Below are 17,837 nucleotides of genomic sequence, written 5' to 3'. Positions count from 1 at the left end.
AGCAAAGACAACTATGTAGCTAGCTAACACTACACTAATCAAGTCGTTCAGTTGAGTGTAATAGTTTCTACAGTGCTGCTATTCGGTAGACGGTGGACGTTTGCTAGCTGGCTAGCTGCTGGGCAGATAGCAGTGCAGACTACGTTAGGACGACGAAATACGATAATTACGCAATTATCTTTGATACAAAGACGGCTATGTAGCTAGCTAAGAAGAAATTGCTAAGATTAGACAAATCAAACCGTTGTACTATAATGAAATGTAATGAAATGTAATGAAAAGTTATACTACCTGCGGACCGAAGTGCGGATATCACCATGATTCATTGACAGCTGTGTGTCGTCTGCATAGCAGTGAAAGTTAACATGTTTCCGAATGACATCACCAAGAGGTAAAACATATAGTGAAAACAGTAGTGGTCTTAAAACGGAGCCTTGAGGAACACTGAAATGTACAGTTGATTTGTCAGAGGACAAACCATCCAGAGACAAAATGATATCTTTGACAGATAAGATCTAAACTAGGCTAGAACTTGTCCGTGTAGACCAATTTCGGTTTACAATCTCTCCAGAAGAATGTGGTGATCGGTGGTATCAAGAGCAGCACTAAGGTCTAGGAGCACGAGGACAGATGCAGAGCCTCAGTCTGACACCATTAAAAAGTAATGTACTGCCTTCACAAGTGCAGTCTCAGTGCCTTGATGGGGTCTAAAACCAGACTGAAGCATTTTGTATACATTGTTTGTCTTCAAGAAGGGAGTGAGTTGCTGCGCAACAGCTTTTTTCAAAATAATTAGAGGAATTATTATGTTCAACATAGGAGGACCAAGCACAGGAAGCAGCTCTTTCAGTAGTTTAGTTGAAATAGGGTCCAGTATGCAGCTTGAAGGTTTAGAGGCCAATTGTATACAAATTCTATCTTTTTGGAGGGGCAGAATACAGTTTTCAACCAGAGATTGAGTTGTGAGACCCTGCTGTAGAGCTCATCACTCCCCATAATTGGGAGGGGGCCAGAGACAATTACTCGATGCAGACACATCCTTCTAGCCTACTTACAGTGGGGCAAAAAAGTATTTAGTCAGCCACCAATTGTGCAAGTTCTCCCACTTAAAAAGATGAGAGGCCTGTAATTTTCATCATAGGTACACTTCAACTATGACAGACAAAAAAAGAGAAAAAAAGAGAAAAAAATCACATTGTCGGATTTATGAATTTATTTGCAAATTATGGTCGAAAATAAGTATTATATACTTATATACTGTAGACAAATCATATCCAATCAATTGAATTTACCACAGGTGGACTCCATTCATGGATGATCAATTGAAACAGGATGCACCTGAGCCCAAATCGAGTCTCATAGCTAAGCGTCTGAATAAATCTGTAAATAAGTCCCAGTCTTCAGTGTAAAAACCCTTGCCATCTCCCTCTGGAGGCAGAGTGCTTCAAGTTGTTTCTGACTGAGACATACAATAGTTGAGGAGACCAATCGCTATGCCTTGGAGCTACTGGAGAAGAGAGAACCACCATACCAGACTGTATGCATGACTATAAACGTAACCGCAAAATAGGTGCAGCAGATAAGGCAGACATGATAAACTTCTTTGTGGGATGTGCTCAGAAAAACCAATAAGTGGTATAAGAATATATTTTTCCATTTGATCAACACTGCTGTCGTCAATGGCCACATAGTTTACCGCCAGCTAACAAGTGAGATGATTACTGAATAGGGCTGTTGCGGTGACTGCATTACCACCACACCGGCAGTCATGAGTCATGGTCACAGTAAAATTCCATGTGACCACTGAGTAATCTCCTCTTATGCACTCTGGACACAAATCGATAGTACCCAACTCACTAATGACCATCAGGTCGCTAATGGCCTGATACTCAGCACTCGATTTTCAGGACACCAACATCAAAACCTCATCCCAATTGTAAAGTATGGTAGAGGGAGCATCATGGTTTGGGGCTGCTTTGCTACCTCAGGGCCTGGACAGCTTGCGATCGTTGATGGAAAAATTAATTCCCAAGTTTATCAAGACATTTTGCGTAAGAATGTTAGGCTTTCTGACTGCCAATTGAAGGTCAACAGAAGTTGGGTAATGCGACAGGACAACAACCCAAAACACAGAAGTAAATCAACAACAGAATGGCTTCAACAGAATATGCCTTCTGGAGTGGCTCAGTCAGAGTCCTGACCTCAACCCGATTGAGATGCATGACCTCAAGAGCATCCAAGTGCACTTTTGCAAACTTCAGACATACAGCAATGTTTTTTTGGACAGCAGTGGCTTTGCTCTTGCAGTCATCTTCGCAGGACAACAGTGCTGAACTTTCTCCATTTATAGACAATTTGCCTTACCGTGGACTGATGAACATAAAGGCTTTTAGGGATACTTTTGTAACCCTTTCCAGCTTTATGCAAGTCAACTATTCTTAATCTTAGGTCTTCTGAGATCTGTTCGGGGCATGGTTCACATCAGGCAATGTTTCTTGTGAATAGCAAACTCAAATTTTGAGAGTGTTTTTTATAGGGAAAGGCAGCTCTAAACCAACATCTCCAATCTCGTCTCATTGATTTAACTCCAGGTTAGCTGACGCGACTCCAATTAGCTTTTGGAGAAGTCATTAGCCTCGGGGTTCACATACTGTTTCCAACCTACACTTGGAATTTTTAAATGATGTATTCAATATAGACCAAAAGCATTCAACAATTTGTGTGTTATTAGTTTAAGCACACGATGTGTGTCTATTGTTCTGGTTTAGATAAAGATCAGATCAAATTTTATGACCAATTTATGCATAAATCCAGGTAATTTCAATGGGTTCACCTACTTCTCTTGCCATGCCTGAAAAGAATATATGCGAAATTCAGATCGTGATTATGCCAATATACAATACATAGCCTACCACATATTATGCATGGCAGAAAAACATACATAAAAACTGATTTAAGACATCTTTGGTGCTAAATTAGTTTAGCTTGTACTCCAAAATTAAACAAATGATAATAATCGCCTTTGAGTTTGGACTGTATTATTATTTATACCGGATGGACTGCTTACCTAATACCATGCTCCAAACTTTATATCCATGAATCTGGGAGAGAACATATAAGCTTAGGCGATGCTTTTGGTTCATTGATTGTGTAGGTTGTCTTATAGAGTTGGCCTACAATTATAGTGAACTTGATTTGATTTTGAAAAGCATAGTAATAGGGATTTTTGTATATTTTAATAAATAATAGGCTGACACATTATCTTTAGCTATACAGAATATCTCCCCACCGCACATGTCCATCTCCTTTCTCTCTCGAGCATGCAGAGATAGGGGCTGTCAACAGTTGAATAGTGAAATATGTTTCCTTCTGAAAAGGTTACTATCGATGTTCACGAACAGATTTTTACTTGGCGTACCAAATTAAGCACTTGGAAAGCCGCGGGAACACGGTGGGCGAGCCCATGGCGTACAGAGTTTGGGTGGAATATCACTGGTTGTGCAGCGAGAGCATGCGCCAAAAACGGTAGTTGATGCGTGGAGTGAAATAAGTGTTCTTATAAACCAGAAATTCTATATGCAATCATGTTTGAAAGCAGAGTTTTGATGGTTGCCACTAAAAATAAGAGGATCCCAGCTGCTACTATATTTCTTGTTTATTTCTCAGCTGCTCATATTAAGCACATGCTCTGCTATAAAACCGAAGAAGCCTACCCAGCATCATTGAACAACGAACTGGTGGGAAAGCGGCCTCTATTTGCTATTGGAGTGCATACTGCTGACAATTTCCCCCCTGCCCACTTGATAATGGGCCATTCTAAATGTAAACTAATTTTACATATTAGTAAAACATTTTTTAAATTGAGAATAGTCTTGATGGATGACAATATGATCACTTGATGAGAGAACAGCTGTGCCTGGGGCAAGGCTTTTTCCAAATAGCCTATTATTATCATCATCATCATGCAGCCCATATACGTTTTTGATTCTAAGACATTCTGAGGTTAGTATCACTCAAAACTAAAGTTGCCAAATAGGTCCTATATGCTAGATAAGTTTCAAATATTAACTTTTACGCTCAACATAGCCACTTCACTTGCTCCGGAATGGGAAAAAAGATCCTTTATATTTTATTCAGCTAACTTATAATCTTCTTACTATAAAATCACATAATATAAAATAATGGCACAGGAATTATATCTTGCAGCTCTAACCACTAGGTTAGGGATTTGAACTAGTCCACCGCTCTAACCACTAGGCTACCCTGCCACCCCCTTGGCCATCATCACCAGAGCATCATTTCAGGTGAGAAAAAAAAAAGTCCATACCAACAGTGGCCAACCTTGCTCCACTGAGTGAGCAGATTTATATTCCAGCCCAGCAATAGCACACTTAAATGATCAACTAATTAGGTTTGATAAATTGAATAAGGTGTGTTAGGTGTGCTGGGCTGGAACCAAAACCTTCACACAAAGCCAGCAGGGCTGGTCTGCTCCAGTCATAATAGGTTAACACATGGTGTGTTACTGTAATTTTTGCTTACACAATTTGCTAACATAGGTACACATACACTGAGTATACTAAACATAAACACCTTCCTAATAGAGTTGCACCCCCATCCGATGCTTCCCACAGCTGTGTCAAGTTGACGGGATGTTCCTAGGGTGGTGGACGATTGTTGATTAACACGGAAAACTGTTTAGCGTGAAAAACCCAGCAGCATTGCAGTGCTTGACACAAACTGGTGCGCCTGGCACCTACGACCAAATCCTTCTTTAACCAGTTTCCTCCCCTTTATCTACACTGATTGAAGTGGATTTAACAAGTGACATCAAAAAGGGATCATAGCTTTCACCTGGATTCACCAGGTCGGTCTGTCATGGAAAGAGCAGGTGTCCTAATGTTTTGTATACACTGTGTCAAACCCATGGTATACAAGTGTAACGGATGTGAAACTGCTAGCTAGTTAGCGGTGGTGCGCGTTAAATAGCGTTTCAATCTTGTCTTGTTGAGACCTTGAAGTAGTGGGTCCCCTTGCTCTGCAAGGGCCGCGGCTTTTGTGGAGCGATGGGTAACGATGCTTCATGGGTGACCGTTGTTGATGTGTGCAGAGGGTCCCTGGTTCGCGCCCGGGTTTGGGCGAGGGGACGGTTTGAAGTAGAAAGCCGACGGTTTGAAATAGAAACCCGATTCTAGATTTGATTTTGGATTGGAGATGTTTGATAGGAGTCTGGAAGGAGAGTTTACAGTCTAGCCAGACACCTAGGTACTTATACATGTCCACATATTCTAGGTCGGAACCATCCAGGGTGGTGATGCTAGTCGGGCGTGCGGGTGCAGGCAGCAAATGGTTCAAAAGCATGCATTTGGTTTTACTAGCGTTTAAGAGCAGTTGGAGGCCATGGAAGGAGTGTTGTATGGCATTGAAGCTCGTTTGGAGGTTTGATAGTGTCCAGGGAAGGGCCAGAAGTATACAGAATGGTGTTGTCTGCGTAGAGGTGGATCAGGGAATCGCCCGCATATAATACCATATAGACATACTGACAAGCTTTGTACATTAAGTTATACCAGCTCCAGTAAAGAGATCAGAGACTCGGGTGACTTCTACATCATCTTTACTAAACATAATATAATATAATAATAATATATGCCATTTAGCAGACGCTTTTATCCAAAGCGACTTACAGTCATGTGTGCATACATTCTACGTATGGGTGGTCCCGGGGATCGAACCCACTACCCTGGCGTTACAAGCGCCATGCTCTACCAACTGAGCTACAGAAGGACCACAACATAATTGTTTCAATTATTAATTGTGTTAACACAGCAGACAAAAACAAGGTTTGACCACTGCTCAAAAATGGCTTTACTCCTGCTCCTAAAAAGAGGCAAAGACAGCCATTTTCTAGGGAGGGAAACAGTAGATTTAAATGTTTGGAGTTCAACCACCTTGCTGCCTCTAGGGTGTCCCTTAGAAGAACATCCACTTCCTTGAAGAAAAAGGAAGAATAAATATTAGGAGTAGGGCCTCATTGGGTGATCAAGTCAAATTACACCTCAAATTCACAATACAACAATGCAAACAAAAGCCACTATTAAAGGGGTTTTCAATATCTACAACTGCTCAACATCACAAATATTATATCTTGCCATGCATCCAGCCTTCAGTATTATACACAGAATACATACCCAGTTCACAGCTCGCCACGCAGTTTGTTTTCAGTATTGTCAAGAAAGAAAACAGATTGTGGTCATTAAGTAATGTAAGGGAACCTCTAGGGATGTGTGTACAAGAATGCACCTTACTTTAGCTAATAGCCTATACAGTACCTGATCCTGCAGAGCTGGATGCTGATGTGACATCTTGGGGAGGTGTCTTCTACATCATCCTAGAATATATTGGAGAGGTGGGGTTAAGTCTTCTTCATGCCTTAGTGAGTGAATGACATTATATACATTCAATATGAAAATATATTCAGGTCAGTCTGGCTACAATGAAACAAGTGATTTTAAGGATGCAAATAAAGTTTTGATAATGTTCAAGACTTACAGCATGGGAATGTTCTGCAGGAGAACTAGGCACCACCGTCGCCTAATTTGCTGCATGTTTTCCTTTGAAAAAGAAAATCACACAATCGGATGGGGATCCCAAAAAACATTATATCCGCTAGTGATGAGAACGTCATAATTTATACATACCTCAGTGAAATCACACTTTGCTTCCATTGCAATGTACAGAGCGTACTGTACGTAAAGAAAGAGTAGGTTGTTAAGTTTGATAGTTATAACAATAATGATAATCGTAAATAGTAATAATACCCCCCAGGAATATATTTCTGGATGAAGAAGACCCAACTGTTTCTGTGAACACAGTGTTTGTGAAAGTAAAGAAAAAAAGTACAATTCCACAGCTTTTTATACTCCAGCATGCATAACAGTTTTGAACACAGTTGGAACTGAATTAGCACAAGTATTTCACAACATGTATGGGTTTTGCTGGACCAGAACATTTCTTTTCGACTGCAAACACACCATTTCTCACATCAATGCACTCACATGCCAAAAATCTTTCCTTGGACACCGTTTCAAAGCAATGTGTATGCTTTCTTCGTAAATGTGTTTTGAAGTTGTTCTTATTTTACTTAGGTTTGCTGTGTGGACAAGTTACAATTACTTTTCTTGACTTGCCATGTATGTTGGGACCAGGTGATTTCATTATTGTATATACTGTGTAGACTTGCTATGTGTAACTAAGGTAAATGGCTCCAACAATACACATTTAGAGCCAGTCAAACACAACAAGGCATACATTGAAGAAATAGGCTTTACTGCTCATGTAGGAAAATGTGTCCAAGTAAAGATTCGCTCATTGTGAGCAATTAGCTTGCTCACGTGCAAATGGGTGCTAATGAAAGCTATGCTAACATCGGTGCGGTAGTTGGTCATGTAAAAATATACCACTGCACTGGTATAGGAATATTACGACGTACATTATGCATAATGACAGTCTCACTTACATGGTTTATATTTTTTATCCACGTAGGTTAGGTTCGATGAAGATTAAGTTTCGTTGACACCGTCGATGTTTACCTCAACTTGGCTGACCTTGAAGGAGACGGGAAGGGTTCTGGTTAAACGCGTTGGACTCCGCCACATATTGAGCCCGGGCCCCGAACTGCACACTGCAGTCAGGTGCTTCTCCAGCGCTGAGCCATGCTTGTGCACATTTGTTGATGTTAGTGTATAAACCTGTAGGCTGCATTTCAAGCTGTCTTTTGAAAGCCAGAGAGGTAAAAAAAAAAAAAGTTTGTCTTATGTGTTGTATTTTGAGACAGGCACATAATCCATTGTCTAATTCTCTGTATGGTAATAATGTTTTATTTTGTTAAGTGGCTTCTTGCATCATGGAACACAACACAATGCAATTTACAGTCACCTATTTGGCCCGTGGTGTTACAGACCAAGTTAAAACATTTTTATATCAAGCCTTTCATAACGTAAAAACGTTTTAAAAAGTCTCATGCAATGTAGGCCTGAATATAGGCGACTTCATAGAAATCAAAAGCTATTTCCATGTGAAACTGCTATTGGATTTGCTCTAATGGTTTTGTTGGTAGGCCAACATTATGCTCAAATAGCCTTTTGGCTACAGCGTCAGGGTACAGCCTCAGCGTTCACTGTAAACGCGTGCTGGAAGTTGCACAAGTTCAAGTTTAAGCTCACAAGACCTCAAATTTGCCCAGTGCCCCAAAAGTTTGACGGAAAATTGAGCCTGTGCAACTTGTTGATGGATCAGTCTGAGCCTTTGAATGAAGTTGAATGCACACATATCCTTTAGGGTTATGGCTGAGGGATTTTCCAACACATTCCAACCTGGTTTTGATGAGTAATGGCATATTCTCTGAATAGGAGTAGTAGTGCTAGACTGCAGTTGAATGTACGTCCAGTAATCAACATTTTAATTTAAGTTTAATTAATGGATGCATGTTTATGCAGTCTATATAGTTTAGCAATTGGACTATATACAAATCAGAATGGCATTGGTTGGCTACTCTCCAAATGGTACAAATAAACATGCAACTATACAAAACCCTTCAAATAGTTGAAAGAAAATGTAAGCAATTGCAATTTACTGTATGCCTATTTACGGATACCAAAATAGAATAGTGGGTACGGAATACTCATCAGACTAGGGCAAAGAAATTTAGCTACTGCTGCCCTCTAGTGACCGATAATTACAAGCATTGTCATTTCCTGCCAATGCTAATGTGTATAATAACATATTCACCAGAAAATGACTTCACTTGTACCTGAAGGCATTTCCTTGTTCATGCCTGCACATCCTGTAACTTCGATCAAATTCAGCTGAGTGTTGTGAGCTGTATCACTCAACACATTTCCCGACAGGGCTTTTATCCTAACTGTGCACTTAGTCTACAAGAATGGTGTTGATCTTATTTGGTTGATTATCTCTGGATTTACTCTGCCATCAACTCTCACGATTCTTGAATGGCTACCCCTGAACTGCACAGAACAGGTAGGCCGATGTGTTAACATAAGTTAGTTATCAATGGAAATTAATGACATATATAATATAGACTGTGGAATGCACATTTCCCTCACTTGGCTCCAAACACAGTGCTAATGTTTCCTATGTTTGTTCATGTTGCTTTCCTTTTCCAAGTATATGCCTACTGCTAGACATGTCCCACGTTTGTCTAATACAGGGGTGTCAAAGTCAAATGGACGGAGGGCCAAATAAAAAAATTTAGCTACAAGCCGAGGGCCGGACTGTTCGAATGTTCATTGAAAAATTTTTAAATGACGCATATAGTCTAGTGAACCTAATTGAACCTACTGAAAACCTAACAAATATATTCCAATATGATCAGATAAATAAAGCAATATTTTCTTATGGCTCTGTCAGTAATCTTTAATTTTCAACAGACACAAAAGACAAATTTCCTTTATATAAAAATCCCCATAACATGAACATTAAATGAAAGAAACCGGTATTCAAGGCACCATCAGTAGCCTATATTTTCTATTTTAGCAAAAGTGGGCTAAATTTACTTCAAAGAAAAAAACAATAATAGCAATTTTCTATCATCCACTCAACTGAAATATTTTTAAAATATAATTGGATTGAAATACAATAAAATAAAGTGCAAAAATCTATTAATCAAAAACAACACTTTGTTTAAGGAGAAGTAACATGCAGTGAAAACAAATATTAAACTTTAACTTTTAAACTTGAACTGAGTAAAAACTCTAAATATGTGATTGCACAGTAATGTTCACTTGTTTGAGGTTGAGGGTGATACTTGGTGGTGTCCCATCTTTTCCACAAGTTCATCAATGTTCGGGGTAAGGCTCTGAGCTGAGGAAATCCTCAGAATTGAGTGGAGGTGTTCAGCAGTAAGTCGACTTCTGTGTGATGTTTTGTTCAAGTTCATCAAAGAAAACAGTTGTTCACACAGGTATGTGCTGCCAAACATAGACAACGTTTGAGCAGCCTGGATGCGCAGCTGGGGCATTGTGTCGGGAGGAAACGGGCGAACTCCGCAGCACCCACTGCCGCATATTTTGCCCTCAGTGCATCATTGCATTGGAGGTCAATCAACTCCATTTGGAGGTTTGGTGGTGAGCTTTCCACGTCAACAGCAAATGGGTTACCGAGCAGTTCCAACCTGCTTTTTGTGCTTCAAAGTCAGCAAATCGGCGTCGAAAGTCAGCGGCAAGCATACCTATTTTATCAGCCAACTGTGCGCTCGGGAACGCACTGGTAGAGAGCTTCTCTTTCATGGTCTGGCAGCTGGGAAAGTGGCTCAAATTTTCTTTCCGCATCTGCGTCTCCCACAGAGTCAGTTTGGTTTTAAATGCCTTCACTGTACTGTACATATCAGAGATGACACGATCCCGACCCTGCAGCTGCAAGTTCATTGCATTCAGATGACTCGTAATGTCACACAGAAAAGCCATTTCACACAGAAACATTTAGTCTCGGAGTTGTGTTGTGTCTTTCCCTTTGCTGTCCAAGAACAGACAAATCTCCTCACGAAGCTCGAAACATCTTTGAAGCACCTTTCCCTGGCTTAGCCATCGCACCTCTGTGTGATAAGGCAAATCACCATGCTCCGTTTCTAACTCCGTCAGAAATGCCTTGAACTGGCGGTGATTCAAACCTTTGGCTCTGATAAAGTTAACTGTGCGCGTGATGATGCTCATTACATGCTCCATTTTCAAGGCTTTACCGCACAACGCTTCCTGGTGTATGATACAATGATAAGCTGTCAGCTCACCTGTCGCGTTTTCCTCTTGCATCTTTTCCCGTATCTTCGCCACCAGTCCGCTCCTGTGTCCACACATCGCAGGTGCTCCGTCGGTTGTCAAACCCACGAGTTTTTCCCAAGGCAGCTCCATCTCATTTACACATCTTGACACCTCTTCATACAAATCATGCCCCGTAGTTGTGCCATGCATAGGACGTAAAGCCAAAAACTCCTCTGTCACGCTTAGGCTGGAGTCCACTCCGCGGATGAAAATTGACAACTGGGCAATGTCAGAAATGTCGGTGCTCTCATCCACAGCCAAGGAATATGCAATGAAATCTTTTCCCTTTTTCACAAGCTGCTCTTTTAGATTGATGGACAACTGGTCTACTCTCTCGGCAATGGTGTTTCTGCTCAGACTCACATTTAAAAAGAGTTGCCTTTTTTCTGGGCAAACTTCGTCACAAACTTTAATCATGCAGTTTTTGATGAAATCCCCCTCCGTAAATGGCCGGGCTGATTTAGCGATCTCTTCTGCCAAAATAAAACTGGCCTTGACAGCAGCCTGGCCTTGTGATTTGGCTTTTGAACAGAGCCTGTCGAGATTTGAGGCCTCGTTTTAATTCCTCTGCCTTTTGTAGCCTTTGTTCCATGTCCATAGTCTTGTTTTTGTCCGCGTGTTTCGTTTCATAATGTCGTCTCAGATTATACTCTTTCAGTACCGCCACACTTTCTCCACACAGAAGACACAGGTTTTCCAGCTACCTCCGTGAACAAATACTCCGACTCCCACCTTGTTTGAAACCCCGGTTCTCAGTGTCCACCTTCCGTTTTGCCATTTTTGATGGGTATCTGAAAGTTAATTTTACTGTGATGCTGACAACTGCTGTGCCAATAAATATTGAAATGAAGCAGCCTACTGCTCGGTGCGTCACCGTTGCATTGTGGGAAATGTAGTATTGGTGCGTGTAAAAGATCTGCGGGCTGCCGGCTTGCTGCGGTCTGCGGGCCGGTTCTAATAATAAATCAAGATCATCCCAGGGGCCGTAAAAAACCTTCTCGTGGGCCGGATGTGGCCCGCGGGCCTTGACTCTGACATATGTGGTCTAATACATATCACACGTGAGAAGAAAGTTTAACGCAGATAATATCAAGAGATACATTATTGTATAGCCATCCTGTGTCGGCTTACTCTCCACCACAGATTGTTTGAGGACTGATGAGTGCGCTCCGGTCATGTCACATATCTATCCAGCACTGTTCTCAGTAATTCAAATGCTCTATTCTCATAGCTGAGGGTGTTTTCCTAATATTTTTTTATTTGTTCAATGTTTGTGATATGTCTTTACATGGTGAAATGTATAATGTATTGAGAGTACGGATTATAGAATAAGATAATGTAATTGGAGAAAGAGCCTACCTGTTAAAGTTCAGTGGTAGGGGTTTGGCTTTTTACATAGGGTGTGTTGCAAAACATTTTGCAACAGACATGTTTTGCAACAGAATCTGACTAATGAATACACCCCTGTTCAGGTGGCTCATTTAATGTGAGCTTAGACTGGAGTGACATGTCCCAGGGCTCGCTCTAAAACTCAGCTGTGTGAGGAATTAGTGATACTCTCTCAAAGATATAGGCACTCTGCCTTAGAAGCCAGTTGTAGCTTCAGTGACTTGGCCATTTTGTTTGTTCTTTTTAAATTATGTGTTTGTATGCGAGTGTTCGTCAACATCTTGTAAGTATCCATGGATCCAGCTGACCTTCTGCTCCCGTAAATAAATAGCATTATGTTTCCATCTGACTCCTGATGCTCCAATGTGGTCTCAGGGCATTTCATATTATTATGTACATAAATCCAAGACACTCCATTTAGGGTGATACGTTACGTTTCGTATGGTGTGTTAATTTGTATGATATATTACAATTCGTATGATATGTTACGAATTTGCTAAACATGATAAGTGAAGAATTAACGCTAGCTAGGTGGATGGTGCTAGCGGTTAAGGTTAAGAGTTAGCTAAAAGGGTTAGCTAACAGACTAAGTACACTGAACCAAAATATAAAACATGCAACAATTTCAAGTAAGGAAATCAGTCAATTTAAATAAGGCCTTAATCAATGGATTACACACGACTGGGAATAGAGATATGCATCCGTTGGTCTAAGATACCTTTAAAAGGTAGGGGTGTGGATCAGAAAACCAGTCAGTATCTGGTGTGACCACCATTTGCCTCATGTAGCGCAACACATCTTCGCATAGAGTTTCAGGCTGTTGATTGTTGTCCCACACCTCTTCAATGAGGTGTGAAGTTGCTGGATATTGGTAGGAACTGAAACACACTTTAGTACACGCTCAATGGGTGACATGTCTGGTGAGTATTGTAACGGTTGACTTGAAGTTATTATTTATAGGGGTGCCAGGTAGGTTGTGCCTACCAGAGAAAACATTGGTTTCTCCTTTTGGTTTGGGAGGGAATGAGTCCCATCTGGTCCGTCAAGTCTACACCAACACAAAGGACTTATGTAAAAGACATGATGGAAACACTTCATAAACCCTTAAAACATTGGAAAGAACACCAAAAACTACTATTATTTTGCGTGGGTTGTATTACCAACAAATGATCACACACACACACATAACAATATAACAAATAATGAGCACTGGTTCCTCCAGAAATGTCCTGTACCTCGGGCCTAAAAGAGTCCAGCCCGGTAAAGAAGTTCAGGGAACTCAAGTGACCTTAGTCACGCAATGTTTATCCGTTCATACAAGTGTAGCGTAAAGCCAGTATCAAATCATATAATCAAAATAATCATTTTACCACACAACCATCATGCCTATCAAAGCTTAATAAGTCCTCAACTATAACTAACTACATAAAGCATCACAGTATACATGAAAACAAATTAAATACCGGCTACAAAAAGGTTGTAGTCAGACAATCCAATCCGCCAACAGATCTCCAGCGGAGGAAGGCCACGAAGAACAGAGAGGTGTAGTCCACGGACGCAAAGAGTGGATCCGGTCTTGGGTACAACTCTATTAAGCTACAAAACAAACGGAACTGAGGGTTGACCACATCCTCATTCACGCCTCCATCACAACCCCAATTTTACGCAGCTGATGCTTGCTATTTAATTGGGAATTAAAGGGAAAGCGCCCTATTGGAAGGAGAAGCACTATTTAATTGGGAATTAAAGGGGAAGCGCCCTATTGGAAGGAGAAGCACTGAGACGGTTCAGAAAAATTCAGGGCCGTCACACAATGCAGGCCTTGGAAGTACTGGGACATTCAACTTCCAGGAATTGTGTACAGATCCTTGCGACATGGAGCCGTGCATTATCATGCTGAAACATGAGGTGATAAATGGCACGACAATGGGCCTCAGGATCTCTTCACGATATCTCTGTGTGCATTCAAATTGCCATCAATAAAATACAATTGTGTTTGTTGTCCGTGGTTTATACCTGCTCATGCCATAACCCCACTACCACCATGGGGCACTCTGGTCACAACGTTGACATCAGCAAACCACTCACCACATGACGCCATACACGTGGTCTGCCATCAGCCCGGTACAGTTGAAACCGGGATTCAGTGGCCATTGAAGGTGAGCATTGGCCCACTGAAGTCGTTACAGGCTGGCACGTGGTCTGCGGTTGTGAGACAGGTTGACAAATTCTCTAAAACGATGTTGGTTTATGGTAGAGAAATTAACATGCAATTCTCTGGCAACAGCTCTGGTGGACATTCCTGCAATCAGCATGCCAATTGCACATGCCTTCAAAACTTCAGACATCTGTGGCATTGTGTTGTGTGACAAACTGCACATTTTAGAGTGGCCTTTTATTGTCTTGGCAAAAGAGAAATACTCACTAACAGGGATGTAATCAAATTTGTGCACAAAATTTGAGAGAATTAAGGTTTTGTAACATATGGAACATTTCTGGGATCTTTTATTTAAGCTCATGAAACATGGGAACAACACAACACATTACCTGTGTTCATATTTGTGTTCAAAGAAAATACCAGAGCTCTGAAGCAAGCTTCCAGAAAATTGGAACGGAAATGGCGCCACACCAAACTGGAAGTCTTCCGACTAGCTTGGAAAGACAGTACCGTGCAGTACCGAAGAGCCCTTACTGCTGCTCGATCATCCTATTTTTCTAACTTAATTGAGGAAAATAAGAACAATCCGAAATTTCTTTTTGATACTGTCGCAAAGCTAACTAAAAAGAAGCATTCCCCAAGAGAGGATGACTTTCACTTTAGCAGTGATAAATTCATGAACTTCTTTGAGGAAAAGATTATGATTATTAGAAAGCAAATTACGGACTCCTCTTTAAACCTGCGTATTCCTCCAAACCTCAGTTGTCCTGAGTCTGCACAACTCTGCCAGGACCTAGGATCAAGAGAGACGCTCAAGTGTTTTAGTACTATATCTCTTGACACAATGATGAAAATAATCATGGCCTCTAAACCTTCAAGCTGCATACTGGACCCTATTCCAACTAAACTACTGAAAGAGCTGCTTCCTGTGCTTGGCCCTCCTATGTTGAACATAATAAACGGCTCTCTATCCACTGGATGTGTACCAAACTCACTAAAAGTGGCAGTAATAAAGCCTCTCTTGAAAAAGCCAAACCTTGACCCAGAAAATATAAAAACTATCGGCCTATATCGAATCTTCCATTGCTCTCCAAAATTTTAGAGAAGGCCTGCCTTCCTGAAGACAAACAATGTATATGAAATGCTTCAGTCTGGTTTTAGACCCCATCATAGCACTGAGACGGCACTTGTGAAGGTGGTAAATTACATTTTAATGGCATCGGACCGAGGCTCTGCATCTGTCCTCGTGCTCCTAGACCTTAGTGCTGCGATCACCACATTCTTTTGGAGAGATTGGAAACCCAAATTGGTCTACACGGACATGTTCTGGCCTGGTTTAGATCTTATCTTTCAGAAAGATATCAGTTTGTCTCTGTGAATGGTTTGTCCTCTGACAAATCAACTGTACATTTCAGTGTTCCTCAAGGTTCCGTTTTAGGACCACTATTGTTTTCACTATACATTTTACCTCTTGGGGATGTTATTCGAAAACATAATGTTAACTTTCACTGCTATGCGGATGACACACAGCTGTACGTTTCAATGAAACATGGTGAAGCCCCAAAATTGCCCTCGCTAGAAGCATGTGTTTCAGACATAAGGAAGTGGATGGCTGCAAACTTTCTACTATTAAACTGGGACAAAACAGAGATGCTTGTTCTAGGTCCCAAGAAACAAAGAGATCTTCTGTTGAATCTGACAATTAATCTAAATGGTTGTACAGTCGTCTAAAATAAAACTGTGAAGGACCTCGGCGTTACTCTGGACCCTGATGTCTCTTTTGAAGAACATATCAAGACCATTTCGAGGACAGCTTTTTCCATCTACGTAATATTGCAAAAATCAGAAACTTTCTGTCCAAAAATGATGCAGAAAAATTAATCCATGCTTTTGTCACTTCTAGGTTAGACTACTGCAATGCTCTACTTTCCGGCTACTTTCCGGCAAATATTGACTCTTTGCATCAACTTCATGTAATTGTCAATAAAAGCCTTTGACACTTATGAAATGCATGTAATTATACTTCAATATCCCATAGTAACATCTGACAAAAATATATTTCTGTCATTTTCAAAACTTTTGGCCACGACTGTACTTACATAAATATTCAGACCCTTTACTCTGTGGTTTGTTGGAGCAGCTTTGGCAGCGATTTCAGCCTTGATTCTTCTTGGGTATGACGCTTCAAGCTTGGCACACCTTTATTTGGGGAGTTTATCCCATTCTTCTCTGCAGATCCTCTTAAGCGCTGTCAGGTTGGATGGGGAGCGTCGCTGCAGAGCTATTTTCAGGTCTCTCCAGAGATGTTCAAGTCCGGGGTCTGGCTGGGCCACTGAAGGACATTCAGAGACTTGTCCCGAAGCAACTCCTGCGTTGTCTTGGCTGTGTGCTTAGGGTTGTTGTCGTGTTGGAAAGTGAAGCAGATTTTCAACAAGCATTTCTCTGTACTTTGATCCATTCATCTTTCCCTCAATCCAGACTAGTCTCCCAGTCCCTGACTTTGAAAAACATCCCCACAGCATGATGCTGCTACAAACATGTTTCATCGTAGGGATGGTGCCAAGTTTCTTCCAGATGTGACGCCTGGCATTCAGGCCAAAGAGTTCAATCTTGATTTCATCAGACCAGAGAATCTTGTTTCTCATGGTCTGAGAGTCCTCTAGGTGCCATTTGGCAAACTCAAAGCGGGCTGCCATGTGCCTTTTACTGAGGAGTGGCTTCTATCTGGCCACTCTACCATAAAAACCTGTTTTCGCTTGATCATTATGGGACTATTTTGTATAGATTGATGAGGAAAAACATGTATTTGGTACATTTTAGAATAAGGCTGTAACGTAACAAAATTTGAAAAAAGTCAAGGGGTCTGAACACTTTCCGATCGTGGATTCTGATTTCTTTATTCTGCTGTCAGTGTTTACCTAAGAGATTCTGAGTTGAGATTGCTGAGGAGAGTTTCTGCTCAGCTCCTGAGACATGGCATCTCAACATTTCTTCGTAGATTATGCATCATGTTGCAATTGAATGTTGAATTTGTTTTAATGATCATAATTTGTTGTATGTTTATATTCTCTAGATTTCTGAAAAATACATGCTTATTATTTTCCCTAGATGGTCTCTTCAGAGTCCACCCGTCAGTATTCCAGGCGTTGGCAGAATACAGGTCGGTGGTGGCACTAGAGAGCACCATTATTACCCATGGCATGCCCTATCCACACAGCGTGAGGTACAGTAAAAGAGAACCATTTTGTTTAACAAAGTTCCTGATGTAAAGGTGTTGTGCGTGTTGTTTATGTCTCAAAAAGAAATGCACTTTCAGTATTTTATGTACTATTTCATTGAGGTTATTTCTACCGGTATCCTTTGTTTATTCATAGTTAGTACTGGCAGTAGCTAAGTATCCCAGTTTTGCCTCATTCAGCACAGCTGTGTGTGTGTGTGTGTGTGTGTGTGTGTGTGTG

At 41.0% G+C, this 17,837-nt stretch overlaps 1 protein-coding gene and 1 long non-coding RNA gene across 6 annotated transcripts in view; one reads left to right on the top strand and one right to left on the bottom strand.

The window, feature by feature from the left end:
- Window positions 1-313: 313 nt before the first annotated feature.
- On the bottom strand, window positions 314-8,695 carry LOC118400887 (uncharacterized). Of its 3 annotated transcripts, XR_004829122.2 has the most exons (5): window positions 7,517-8,695; window positions 6,699-6,743; window positions 6,550-6,611; window positions 6,189-6,388; window positions 5,628-5,989 (listed from the first exon to the last, which is right to left on the bottom strand). It is a non-coding gene; the product is annotated as an uncharacterized LOC118400887 (long non-coding RNA). The 3 variants fall into 3 exon arrangements; XR_008075267.1 differs by adding an exon at window positions 314-5,617 and having other exon boundaries at window positions 5,787-5,989; window positions 6,550-8,695; XR_004829121.2 differs by having other exon boundaries at window positions 6,550-8,695.
- Window positions 8,696-8,892: 197 nt separating this feature from the next.
- LOC118400885 (CCR4-NOT transcription complex subunit 4-like) overlaps window positions 8,893-17,837 on the top strand; it is a 34,206-nt gene continuing 25,261 nt past the window's right edge. For all 3 annotated transcript variants that reach the window (XM_035797883.2, XM_035797882.2, XM_035797881.2), the window contains exons 1-2: window positions 8,893-9,036; window positions 17,488-17,602. The gene's annotated coding sequence lies outside the window, so the exon portion shown is untranslated. The remainder of the gene's footprint in view (window positions 9,037-17,487; window positions 17,603-17,837) is intronic.

The sequence above is a fragment of the Oncorhynchus keta genome, chromosome 22 (assembly GCF_023373465.1).
Source record: "Oncorhynchus keta strain PuntledgeMale-10-30-2019 chromosome 22, Oket_V2, whole genome shotgun sequence".
NCBI classification, from domain to species: Eukaryota; Metazoa; Chordata; class Actinopteri; order Salmoniformes; family Salmonidae; genus Oncorhynchus; species Oncorhynchus keta.
Note: the sequence above shows the minus strand (reverse complement) of the source record. Positions and strands in the feature narration are given on the sequence as shown.